The 12713-nt window shown below is 39.3% G+C and overlaps 1 non-coding gene across 12 annotated transcripts; it reads left to right on the top strand.

Moving 5' to 3' along the window:
* Nucleotides 1-6900: 6900 nt before the first annotated feature.
* LOC112164438 lies at nt 6901-11031 on the top strand. Of its 12 annotated transcripts, none has more exons than XR_005808961.1 (9): nt 6901-7211; nt 7521-7656; nt 7740-7907; nt 8017-8092; nt 8247-8339; nt 8439-8671; nt 8910-9716; nt 9816-10923; nt 11017-11031. It is a non-coding gene; the product is annotated as an uncharacterized LOC112164438 (transcript). The 12 variants fall into 12 exon arrangements; XR_005808963.1 differs by lacking the exon at nt 11017-11031 and having other exon boundaries at nt 8910-8994; nt 9153-9716; nt 9816-10876; XR_005808968.1 differs by lacking the exon at nt 11017-11031 and having other exon boundaries at nt 8910-9293; nt 9486-9716; nt 9816-10876.
* Nucleotides 11032-12713: the final 1682 nt, after the last annotated feature.

The following is a 12713-nucleotide window of genomic DNA, read 5'->3' as shown; positions in this document are numbered from 1 at the left end:
CTCATGGATCGATGCAGCAAATTTGTTTGTGGGGGGCAGGGAGAACACCCACTATGCCACATTTATCTTTGTCGAACCATGGTTAATAAAAAAGAAAATATTTTACCATTTGCTTATTTCTTCAGTACCGAAACCAATGAAACCCAGGAAAAAGCCAAAAACTCCAACTTTTCTTTTCCATCTTCATGCAAACCTACCCAGAAAATCCAAATTGACATATGATTCTCATTTCATGTCCAAATAAACTTTTGAAAAGCTGTGGTCCAATCTTGAGATATGATTGGTTGTGGTATTAATTTAGAACGTGGGTATTTATTCGCCCAACTAAAAAAGGCAGGCAGAGAAAAAAAATATTTTCCTTATTAGTTTGTTGTCTTAACGTCTTTAATAATTTTTTATGTCATTAAATAATTAAAAATTGAGAGAGGTCTAGTAAGCAGATTGAGAGGTATGGAGAGACTTTTACACTAAGACTATTTTGCTCCACAAAACTCGGACAACTCTTGGTGTAGGGTTTTGCGATTTTCTTCTCGTCCGGCGGCGCTCGTCGGCGCTGGTTCGCCGTTTTGGGATGATGTCGGACTGGCTCTTGAAAGTTAATGCCTTGGCGGCTTCTGGTATGGGAGGTTTGGCTTGAAGGTCTGCCGGACTTGGTGGAGGTGGAGCCCAGATCTTTTTCAGATTCGAGATTGAGTTGTACAGAGACTTTAAGTTTGGTCATGGGCCTCCAGAACCTGTAGCGGCATCTTCGTCATGGGATTTCCAGAGCTGGAGGCGGCGGTGGCTATGGCGAGGGCAAAGCAGATCGTTCGTGATGTGCGTGGCTTCGGTGGTCTGGTTGGATTGCTGTAGCGGCGTGGATATGGAGGATCTGGTCGGATTGTGATGGCCAGCGTGGTTTTGTTGGTTTTGGGAGATTTAGTCGGTGGTTGCTGCAGCAGGGTTTCTGGAGGGTGGGGGTCGGTGCCACATCGTAGCTGTGCACAGATTTTGGGTTAGAGATGGTGTTTGGGATAGGCTTGGGGCACCCTTCTCTACTGGGCCGTGAGCTGGACTTCCTCTCTTGGAGTTGTCCTTTTGGGCTGGGGTGTTTGCCCTAGGCCCATTGCTATGTTTTTAGCTTATCTAACTACAATAATTTCCTGTTTAGGGAACCTATGCACTTTTATGCACCCTATGTACCTCTAGTGTCTCTGGAGTAGTACCGACCAAAAGAGAACTCTCGCTATGTCTACGTACTTAATTGTCTAATGAGTGGGTCTGTAACTACGTACCATTGTGGGTACTACCACTAGCTTCTTGTATTCAGCGGAAGGATATGAACCGGCCTATTCTGGCTTGTGATGCAATATATTAGCACCCGATTTGGATTTGATTCAAAAAAAAAAAAAAAAGCAGATTGAGTGGTCCTAATAGAAATTCTTTTTTTCTTTCATCATTATCATATTTATTCATTTGAAAAAAAAAAAAAAGATCATGTAATTAACTATGGTTAGATTAAGATTTATGTGGCATTAATGAATAATGACGATAGTTAAGATGCATATGGCATTTGACAAGACCCGCCCCGGATTCCACCCTGGAATCCGAAGTGGCCCTGCGAGACCCACTTTTAAAGAAGGTTTACCAAAAATTTCGGCATAACCTCCCTTAAAAATGGACAACCCAAAACCTGTGGAAAACAAATTTCACTTCTAATAATCCAACCACAAACTCCTGGAGCCACCCTGCTCCCATCATTCAACCAACTCAAGCCCAAAATAATAATAGTTTAACAAGTACTTCAAGTCTAAGAAAATTCAAGATTTTAGATATTACAATTCCCAAAGTTAGGTCGTGGACCTCAAATATATTTCCATACAAGTCTGGGTCACAAATCCCATAGTAATCAGAGCAATTCTAGGAAAGTAAATTTAACATAGAGTACAGTAGGCTAAATAGATAACCTACAAAATATGATGACGGAAGCGGATGCGGTCACTATGGCTCACTCCAGAACGCCGAGCAGCAACACTGTAAACTGGGCATTTGAAACCAAAGGGCCCAGGGAAAAGTACGTAAAAACGTTAGCGTGAGTGGACAAAAATAAACAATTTCAAACAAAAGGGATTTTATACTTTCCCACATTTATTTCTTTAAAAATTCCCGATGCATGCAATGATTAACGAAAATAAAACAAGAAGAGTTCCGCTCATGAAAACCGACTAGCCCCGCTAGTCACATACGATTTTAAAGAAAAAGTTGGAACTCTGATACTCAAGGAAAATAAGACCAGCCCCGCTGGTTAAACGAAAATCGAGCTAGCCCCGATAGCCTAAGTAGTAAAATGAGTAGGGGAAGGTGATAGCCATACAAGTGAGCCTCCCAGGCTAAAATACTCCTATTATTCCCGTAATATACCCTTACGCCACTAAGTGTAGCGATAGGATACCGGGCTACAGAATTACTGTCACAGCGACAGTAACCTGCGCCACAAAGGCGGAGGGCTACGGTGATCCCATCACCGCGCCACAAAGGTTGAAAATCAATGCTAGCAATGATAAGTCACCCAGAGTATGGCAAAGGAAACCCGAAAACCAAGTAAATCCATAAGTACATAAAGCTTCCCCATCTCTCGTAAATGAATTTCCAACGACGTGTCCCACACGCTAAGATAATCTCAAGTTCAAAATAAATAGGAGATAAATAAGTATAAAGATTAACTCCATCGAAATCTCATTTCGAAAATCTCAAATCGCCGAATATAAATATAATATAAATAGTATAAATCCGGAAATCATATCGGAAATGAATAAATAAGAGAAGATAAGCGTAATCCAATGACGTGACCCCGCACGCCATAAAACCTTCAAATAACCAAATATCCAAAACCATTTCTGAAAATAACCATATGCTCGGGAAAGTAATACGATAAACAAATTATAACCTCGGAACCGATTAAATAAATGCATGCATCATTCTTTGAAAAATAAAAGTCCACTCACAGTATATAGTCAATCCTGACGCGCTCGGTATTTTCCTCGTACGAAGACTCCTCTCGTCCTGTACGAATAACACTCGTAAAAATATATTTACAGGACGGAAATTAACTTTACCATAATTAGAAATTGAAATTCAAAACGTCCCCCTTCAAAATCCAACTCCTTAATTCACGACGAATCCATCCACAATATTCCAACAATATTCATTCATTGATATATAAATTCTAAAGTGAATTCGAAAGAATTTCGGCGATCGAATTCACGTAAATCGATAATTATCCATTTATACTCAATTCGTAATTCCTCCAATTTCTACCAAACTTCATGTATAAAATTCTACAATCGTTAAGGGATTTATGGAGCCAAAACATAAAATAAATTGCAGCTCCACGCGCCACCCACAGTGGCCGCGCGTGGGGCCCACGCTCCACCGGCCAACCACCACCAATGGCCACCAAATTTTGGCAGCACCACCTACTCAACAGACCCAATCTCTTTCTCAACTACAACAAGTGCCAATTTTACCTGGAAGAGCTCCAATTAAGCTGGTGAAAATTTTCCAGAAAAATTCAAGAACCCTAGGATCGGGTTTGATCGATTCGACCTCCACACTGCAAATTGAAAAGCAAGACATTAGGGGAAATAATCTCCAGCAAAAACCCGACCTTCGACGCCGGTTTGGTGACCGTAGATGGCCGGAATCGCCGGTTACCTTCCCGGCTCGAATTCGAGCTTCTCCGGCCAAATCTTCGCAAAATACCACCGCCAATGTGTCAAGGGGGAGGAGACGAGCTTGGGGATAGCCGGATTCCGTCGTGGGTCGGCCGGAGGAGGGAGAAATCGGAGGAGAACCAACTCGGGCAGAAGGGGAAGGGGTCGGGGGAGGAGAGAGGGAGAGTTACCGTGGGTTTCCGAAAATGGAAACCTACAGTGGTAACTTTCCATATATATATTTTTGTTACCATGAACAGTAACTTTCACATTTTAAGCTATAACTTTCACATACGAACTCCAATTTTTACGTACCACATATGCACGCACTCGGTTTAACGTCCTCTACAACTTTCATGAAGGAAATTTTCTCAAATTGTTAACCTATAAAAAGTCAACTTCTAGTCACCCCCTCTAAAAGATAAAACTATAACCGCGTATGGTAAAACATACAGTGATTCGTGTAACTCAGCAAAAGGGGTAAATCGGATGTGGGGTGTAACAGCATTAATCTAGAACGTGGGTATTTATTCACCCAACTAAAAAAGGCTGGCGGAAATTTGTACCCTTGGACCAAAAATGGAAAATTTGTATCCCAACTCTCAGCTACCCAAGTTAACTGGCGGTCATGGCTGATCTAGAGCTCACTGGTGGTGAATGAGTCAAGAGGTTTAGATAGGATCCCGCACTACAAGGCGGGAATGATTAGCGAGAAGGGGTTGATCGTAGGGCCAATCAATTCGTACCATGTAAGCATATAGTGGACCCGCTAAAGCAAATCACAAGGCAAGTGCGGAAACACCTATCATGGCAAGTTCACTGTGACTGTTCACTGTTCACTCACTTTTTTTTTTTTTGGTAAAATGGGGACAGAAGCCCAGAATGAAAGAAAAATGAAAAATGAAAAAAAAAAAATTCTATTGGGGCAATAGACATCTATTGGAGGCCAATAAATGTTTTAGATTGATGTAATTTTCTACTTTTTTTTCTTTAATCAAAGTTTTATTTGTATAAATTTAAGGAGATTAATTTCCATTCCGGCGATTAAAAGTTCTATTGGGGCAATAGACATCTATTGGGGGTAGTAGATGTTTTGAATTAATATAATCTTTTTGTTTTTTTATTCTTTAATCAAAGTTTATTTGTTTAAATTTAGGGAGATTAATTAGTTCCCATTTTAGAGGTCGAAAGTTCTACTTTAGGTCACCAGCCGCGGGATTCCCGTCATCGTCACTGGATTCCAGTCGCAGGATTCCTGTCACCTGCCGCTGCCTACAGGACTTTTCTGAAAACCTCGTCAGAGGTCCCTAAAGAGGTCGTCGGAGATCTCATAGGCCGCCGGAAATGTTTATTGCCCTCAAATAGACATCTATTGGCCCCCAATAGAGGGGCAATAGATGTCTATTGCCCCCCAATAGAACTTTCGGCCTCCAAAATGGGAACAAATCTCCTTCAATTTCGACAAACAAACTTTGATTAAAGAAAAAAAAAAAAGATTACATTAATTCAAAACATCTATTGCCCCCCAATAGATGTCCATTACCTCCCAATAGAACTTTCAATCGCCAGAATGGGAACTAATCTCCTTAAATTTAGACAAATAAAACTTTGATTAAATAAAAAAAATGAGAAAATTACATCAATCCAAAACGTTTATTGGCCTCCAATAGATAACTATTGCCCCCCAATAGATCTTTAACAGGCCTCTATTGCCCCAATAGAATTTTTTTTTTTTCCATTTTTCTTTCATTCTGGGCTTCTGTCCCCATTTTACCAAAAAAAAAGTTAGACAACAGTGAACAGTGAACTTGCTATGATAGGTGTTTAATCGCACTTGCCTTGCTATGATAGGTGTTTAATCATTCCCGCCTCGTAGTACAGGATCCTAACTAAACCTCTTGACTCATTCACCACCAGTGAGCTCTAGATCAGCCATGGCTGCCACTGTTCTGAATATGAACCTACTCCACTTCCACTCCCCACCTGCCAATCCCCACCTGCCATCGTTCTCTCCACTTCTCACAAACACGAACACCATCCCCAGCCATGCCTTCAGAAGGTTCAGCCCGACCTCTCCGAGCTTCTCGGCGACGAGGAGTCCGACTCCTTCAGAAGGTCCAGCCCGGTCACGGAGAGTTTGAGCTTCTTGGTGAAGAAGACTGTAGGCTTGGCATCGAGCCTGGCCACGAAGAGCACAACGACGGCGATGGTGGCAGAGCCAGGTGGCGACGGGGAGAGAGAGAGCCGGCGTCGTGGGCGTCCTGAGAGAGAGAGAGAGAGAGAGAGAGAGAGAGAGAGAGAGATGTTGATGGCAGTCATTGTAATTCTTTAATTGGTTTGAGGGCAAAATGGTCATTTCCTGTTTAATTGTGTGTGTGGGAACAAAAATATGTTGATGAGATAAGTGTGATAATTTTTTCATATTTTAGTGCTTTGAGTCAAGAACTCTTAAAAAAATTAATGGGGTAAGTGAGAAAAAATCCCTAAAAATAGAGTAAATGGACAAAAACCCATAAATCAATCTAATTAGGTCATTTATGAAATAAGATATTTATTTAAAGATTTTACATGAGCAATTATGTTATCAAATTTTATTTATTTATTTCAATGTAGTTATGTTTTGACTCTCTTAGATGAAATTTCTAGCTACACCACTGCCATGGAATGATGTAATGCAATGAAATGCTTAAACATATTAAACTTTATTAACACTATTTTTTCCTTAAGTGTAAGCTCACCATTCATAGAGTATGATTTTAGGATGTGTTTTAAAAATATTTAATGAATTTTATTGTTTTCTAACTTTGAAGAATCATAAAAAGTATTTGCGTCATGATTTTTGAGTTCCGTCTGTTGGAGAAGTGTTTTAAATTCATTGTTTGTGGGTGAGGAAATGAGAACAGCGTATGAGATTTGAATAAAATCGTGTGCTATAGTTCATAATATTGAAAATTAGTACAATACAGTAGATAGCAAATTATAACCCCATATCCCAGTACTATTTGGTCTAATTGCATAAATCTCCCCATTGTAAGTGGGAGGTCATGAATCGAACTCACAAAAAAAAAAACTAGTTATTGATATGATAAAATAAAAAAATTAATAAAAAAAAATTACAACTCCATAATTTATATAAAATAAATAAATAAATAAAATAAAAAAGAAGAGGAGGAAGAAGGGAATTTTAATATTAAATAGGAATTTACAGCTCGCCTGACCACCCACGACTTTCCTCCGGGAACATGCCAAAAATCCATCTCCTAAACCTTCTTTTTTTCTGCCCATTTTTCCGACTTGTCTGTTCACCTTAAGCCTCTAACGTCCTTTTGAACAACACCAATCTCTCCCACATGCACAATTTGATGGCCAATCCTCCCTTCTGAGCTGCATGCTTTCAATGATTGGCCAAGTTAGCCTCACTTTCAACTCTTTCGTTCTTTCTTTTAGTTTTTGGCCTTCATAAAATGGTTCTTTTGCTACTTGAGGATTGAAAGTAATGCTCTTTTTGTATTGATTCTGGTATGTCTTCTGCTTATTAGGCCTGAAGGGCAATTGGGTTGTTGTATTTTATCATTTTTGTATGAGTTTTGGGTTGATCATTGTTGGGTTGTATTGATTTTGGTTGTCTTCTGCTTGTTAGGCCTGAAAGGCAAGTGGGTTCGTCTATTTCGTCTTTGTTGTCTGAGTTTTGTGGAAAATATCACTTCTTTTATTCTAGTTGAACACTTATGTTTCCCTTTATATTTGGGATATTGTAATGCATCATTAGGTAGGTAGCTTTTGTTTAACTGTGAACATTTATGTTTTCCTTAATGTCTAATGTATCAGGATGACTCAACTTGTTTGTGCATCAAATTTGCTTCAAAGGTTGCACCAACCGAGATCAAGTTTTCGGATGTGTATGCTGTTGTGCTGATCAACTATGGTGTGATTCGTGGACCAAATGTCTCGAATGCTCGAAGATGTTTGTTCGATTCCTTTCCTTGGTTCTGTGTGCTTCAAGTCCCTCATCCGGTAGTAATATCTTTTGTGTTTACGTTGATGCAGATTTACCGCTTTACGGTGCATGGTTTCCAGAGCTCAAGGACTTTGCCGTCTGTTCCGGTCCTTGCTACATATAGATTTGGTCATAAGGATCTCCACATATGTCAGATATGGGTCAATCAAATCAATGCTTCTCTGGACTTAGAGCAGGGGATGCCAAAGAATCTTTTGGTATGTATTGTACTTGGCTAAACACCACACTTTTTTTCTTGTTTCAATCATAAGTTGTTTAGTTGGTTGATCTAAATGGACATAAAGTGGTAATATAATTCTTTTCCAGAAGTGGGAAGGGAAATGCCTGCAAAACTTGGGACAGTGTGGCTCCTATATTCTCCCGTGCTAAAGTGAAAACAAAGGTAAACTTTTAGCTTCTTTATTTGCTTTTTGTTTTTGTTTTTTTGGAAGGAACCAAGATTGCTCATTTCCTGCATCTAAGAAGTCTATTGAAGAAAGTAATACTGCTAAATCACATACTGTTATAACAAGCAGAGATGTCACTTCCTTCATCAGGTGATTGTGACCGAAAGGGCAGTGCATGCATATGATGCGATGGCAACTATAGTAAACAGGGAGCTTATTTCATATGATGAAGTTATGGCTGTTGTAAGCAACTTATGATGTTTTTGTCTATTCTTAAGTTTAGCTTATGATTTATTGCTCTTATTCCAAATTAGTGATTGTTGACAATTGATTTGCTTCCAGGGTGGTGATGGCTTTTTCAACCAAATTCTTAATGGATTTCTTTCTTCAAGGCATAAAGCTCCATATCCACCAACTCCTTCAGATTTCCTTGATTCTGCTAGTTGTAATGAGAGTCTCGTTGTAAATGATCCAAGTGAAACCGTTATTGAAGCTTATTCTCAGAATAATGAGCAGTCTCCCCTCCTCTCAAGTTCAAATATTAATGGCTCAGGACTCAGGAGTCTCAAATATCAGTAAGTACAATAATCAAATGTTTCCATACAAGTCAGACTTTGAATTTGATTGCTAGCTGTACAAGGTGGTTAGCTGACATATCACTGGAAGTAAAGGGTGTAAGGGACTGGGTTGTGGTTCTTGCAGTGTTGGTAGTTTGGATGCTTAAAATTTTCATTTAATTTCATTGTATTGTATATGTATTTACTAGTGCATGGTACCTGATTATCGCTTTTTATTGTCTTGAAAACCCAGCAGATCAAGAGCCTGAGATTTCCCTCCCCATTGGACATTTAAGATTTGGACTTATTCCTGCTGGCTCATCTGATCCCATTGCGATTTGGTACTCCTTTGCATTTTTGAATCAGCATTAAGAATTTTCTGCCTTATTGTTTTCCCACTACCACGCCATATATGAGATTATTGATTTCCAGGGCATATTGATATGATACTATTCTTCCTATATTTCAGCTGATATTCTTTTAGTTGGTCCAACAACAGGTGTTTACCTTTATTTTTTCTTTTTTCTGTACAACTGGGGCTCGAGATCCTATAACATCTGCATTTCGCATTGTCCTTGGTAAAAGAGTGTGGCTTGATGTAGCCCAAGTTGTGAGGTGGAAAACGGAATCTACATCACAGGTTGACCCTTACGTGCGCTGTGTGGCTCCTAGATTTAGTTAAATGCTATAGCCAATTGTGCTTGCTGATATGGTCAGTGTAATGTGCAATTTAGTAAGCATTGTAGGCTTGAAGTCTTTACCTAGTGTGCTTTCCATTTCTCTAGAGAAATGGATTCTTCCTATATTTCAGCTGATATTCTTGGATCTGCAGCTGTACAAGTGGCATTTGGTCCTCGAGCTCCATGAGGACATATGGGGTACTGGGTACCAAAAGTAGAAAATCTTGATCAAGGGAGCAGCTTAGGAGTGAAAGGCTCTGACAACAGTCATTCTGTCACCTTCACCTTTGGCGACCAATGGAGCTGGAACTGATGCACCTATGGATATTGATATTGTGGATTCATCAACTTTGAATGTCAAGAATCAATATATAGAGATTTGGGTAAGATATCTAATGTGACTAACCCCCTTCTTTCTCCATTTCTCTAGCTCATCTCGAGTCTCTAACTCTTAACCGTTGGCTACTGTGCTGCTGTTGCAGGATTATGAGAACAGCAAATATCCTACTACTCTGGAGACCCAGGTATTCTCTATAGATGCATTTTGAAAGTTACATGACTTTTCTTTTCCATGCAATTGATGGATTTCAATGAGTGTAAAAGTTGTTATACAAAGAGAGACTGATTTTTATTGTAGACAATGATGATCGAGCTTATTACTCGGTTCTACTCATTTTCTTTTATATACATTCCTAATGAGAATGAAGTTGTTGAGGATGCTGCAAAGGAGTATGATGAGAGTATTATAAATTGTGCTTGTGTAGCTTACTTATATTGTGCATATAGCCTTGTTCCGGTAATTGGGCACTCTACTTTTGAGTGCTGAACAGAGAAGGCTCCCTGATTATGCTGCTATGCTCCTCCCACTTAGGAAGACCATGTACAGAGGTGACAAAGGGAAAGATTTTCCTGTGGTGAATTACATGTTCAGAAAAAGTCAGTGATGCTGAAACTGTTATAAGGATACATCATGAATTTGAGAAGTTCTTGCCTTTGCTTCCTCACTTTGGATCCAATGGAGCTGAATTAATTACAACTCTTCGAAGTTGATTTATTGATGCTGATGATGTCTCTGTTACATCAAAAGAATCCAACCTCCGAATATTGACAGGATTTCTGGTGCGAGAAGTTAAAGAATTTCGGGGAGTGGCCTTTGCTCATGTGTTGTGTGCTAGATCGTTTGGAATATAACTTCACACTAGAAGGTAGCAGAGTGTTGCTTAGACAAGTTGAAAGGGCCATAGTTGATGATCTGGGTCTTGACAAAGTCTGGGATGTAAAGCCGTTAATTACTTGATGGGAAGGCTAGCTATCATAAAACAATTGCAGCTAGCTTAAATCTGGAGACCAGTTGTCAGTTAATGGCAAAGGAAAGTAATGGCAGCTAGCTCCTCCATGGGGGACTGCAGAGAGGAATGCATAGAGTGGATGAAGGAAACTCAATCTTCAAATTAGAATTAAAACTTTCAATATTGAGATATGTTATTAGTCGACACTGAAAATGTACAACTTTGGGTTCAATGAATTTAGTTCACTTCAACTTCTCATAAGTGTGGCCACTTGGGTGGAAGAAAGTGATATTGTTCTTTGGTATTGGTTTTTCCGATTCATTCTTGAAGTAGTGGTAGCTTGCCTTCTTAATGAGTTGTATGTATGTAACTATTTGCTGTTCAACTGTTGCAGGTATGTATTTGGAACTCACATTCCTGGGTTAGAACACTGGCTTGTAATACCAGTCAAGTGTGTGTGTATATATATATATAACTTGTTGGGAGTGCACTAGGTGGATTCTTAACTTGCTAGAGTTAAAGTGTAATGATGATCATTAAGGCATTGATAATTGCCTTAAAGTTTTGGGTCACTTTTCGGTCGCTTTTCGGTCGCATATCCACATCTCGACCGTTCAGTTTGGGTCACTTTTCGGTCGCATATCCACATCTCGACCGTTCAGTTTTTAGGTGCTAGTGTATAGATCATCTCTGCAAATTTTCAGCCAAAATGATGATCGTTAAGGCATTGATAACTGCCTTAAAGTTAGTACGGTTCAGGTTGACAGATTCAGTCCGTCCATTGGTTTAAGCGAGTTAGATACCTTAACGATCATCAATTTGGTTGAAAATTTGCAGAGATGATCTATACACTAGTACCTAAAAACTGAACGGTCGAGATGTGGATATGCGACCGAAAAGTGACCCAAAACTCGAACTTCACACGTTAATTTCAAAGCGGAGCTTCGCTCTGGATCGGATCTGTGTATATATATATATATATATATATATATATATATATATATATATATATATATTGATGCACACACACATACCAGATTAGCGTATCGTTTTTACTTGATTGCTCGATGATCCAGCAGTATAATTAGCCTTTTCTTGTGCTCTAGCTTTATTGATAATGCCCCAGAGCTCTATTCCAAAGAGGGTTTCTACATCGGAAGAAAAGGAATAGTACTCTTCATGGTAATTCGGAGGAGAGACCAGAAGTTTTCCTGGAGCCACTGGGAGTCCTTACAGCGTCCCCCGGGTTTGCCTACCAAAGCTAGAAATACCTTGCATGCAAAAGTATTAGACTTAAATGACAACATCCCAGGCAGAGCTGCACGTTGGGATAATTCTTGCAAATTAGTTCTTGCATAAATATCGATTGTTGCTTGAAAATGTTATTTATATTCTGCGGTTCTGCCCTCTAAAAATGAAAAAAAAAAGGACCATAGCTAAAAGAAATAAACCCTAGCAGAGCATGCTTAATGGCACTTTTCGCTCCAGTAAATAAAAGTATAAATCCTCATTGAAATCAACTTTTGCCTTTACTCCACGTTTGCAGATGAATCATACGTGATTGAATATAGGTTCTGATATCAATAGCAGATTTAGAATACTCACCGGTGAAAATAAAGCACATGCTTACTTAGATGAGTTAGATCCTTCCCACAAATTTACTGAAAGGACCATGAGCATATGAACTCGTGACCGCTTTTTGCTCAGTGTAGAGAAGATTAAAACTTTAAGGATTGCCCGATATTCATAGAGATCATCGGAAATGCATTCGCCATTTCTTAAAATCTCTACATTCTCTACGAGACTAGAGCCACTGTGTTTAGTGAAGCATAATACTACACCATCTTACTACTAGAGCTAAGATTATGCTTCTGTTGAAAACATTGTTAGGCTCCCATTTCACTAACAAAACAAGCAAAACCCTACGAGGCACTGCTTGACCACAGCCTCGATAATGGACTTGAAACTTTAGAGTCCTACCTAACCAAACAGACCCGATTTCTTTTTCTTTGTATGACCACTTTTTAAGAACAGCATAGAGGCTTCGACCACACTAACCAAAAATAAATAAATAAATACAACATACAGACA

This window comes from Rosa chinensis, chromosome 1 (assembly GCF_002994745.2).
Source record: "Rosa chinensis cultivar Old Blush chromosome 1, RchiOBHm-V2, whole genome shotgun sequence".
Classification (NCBI taxonomy): domain Eukaryota; kingdom Viridiplantae; phylum Streptophyta; class Magnoliopsida; order Rosales; family Rosaceae; genus Rosa; species Rosa chinensis.
This window is presented reverse-complemented; position numbering and strand designations above follow the sequence as displayed.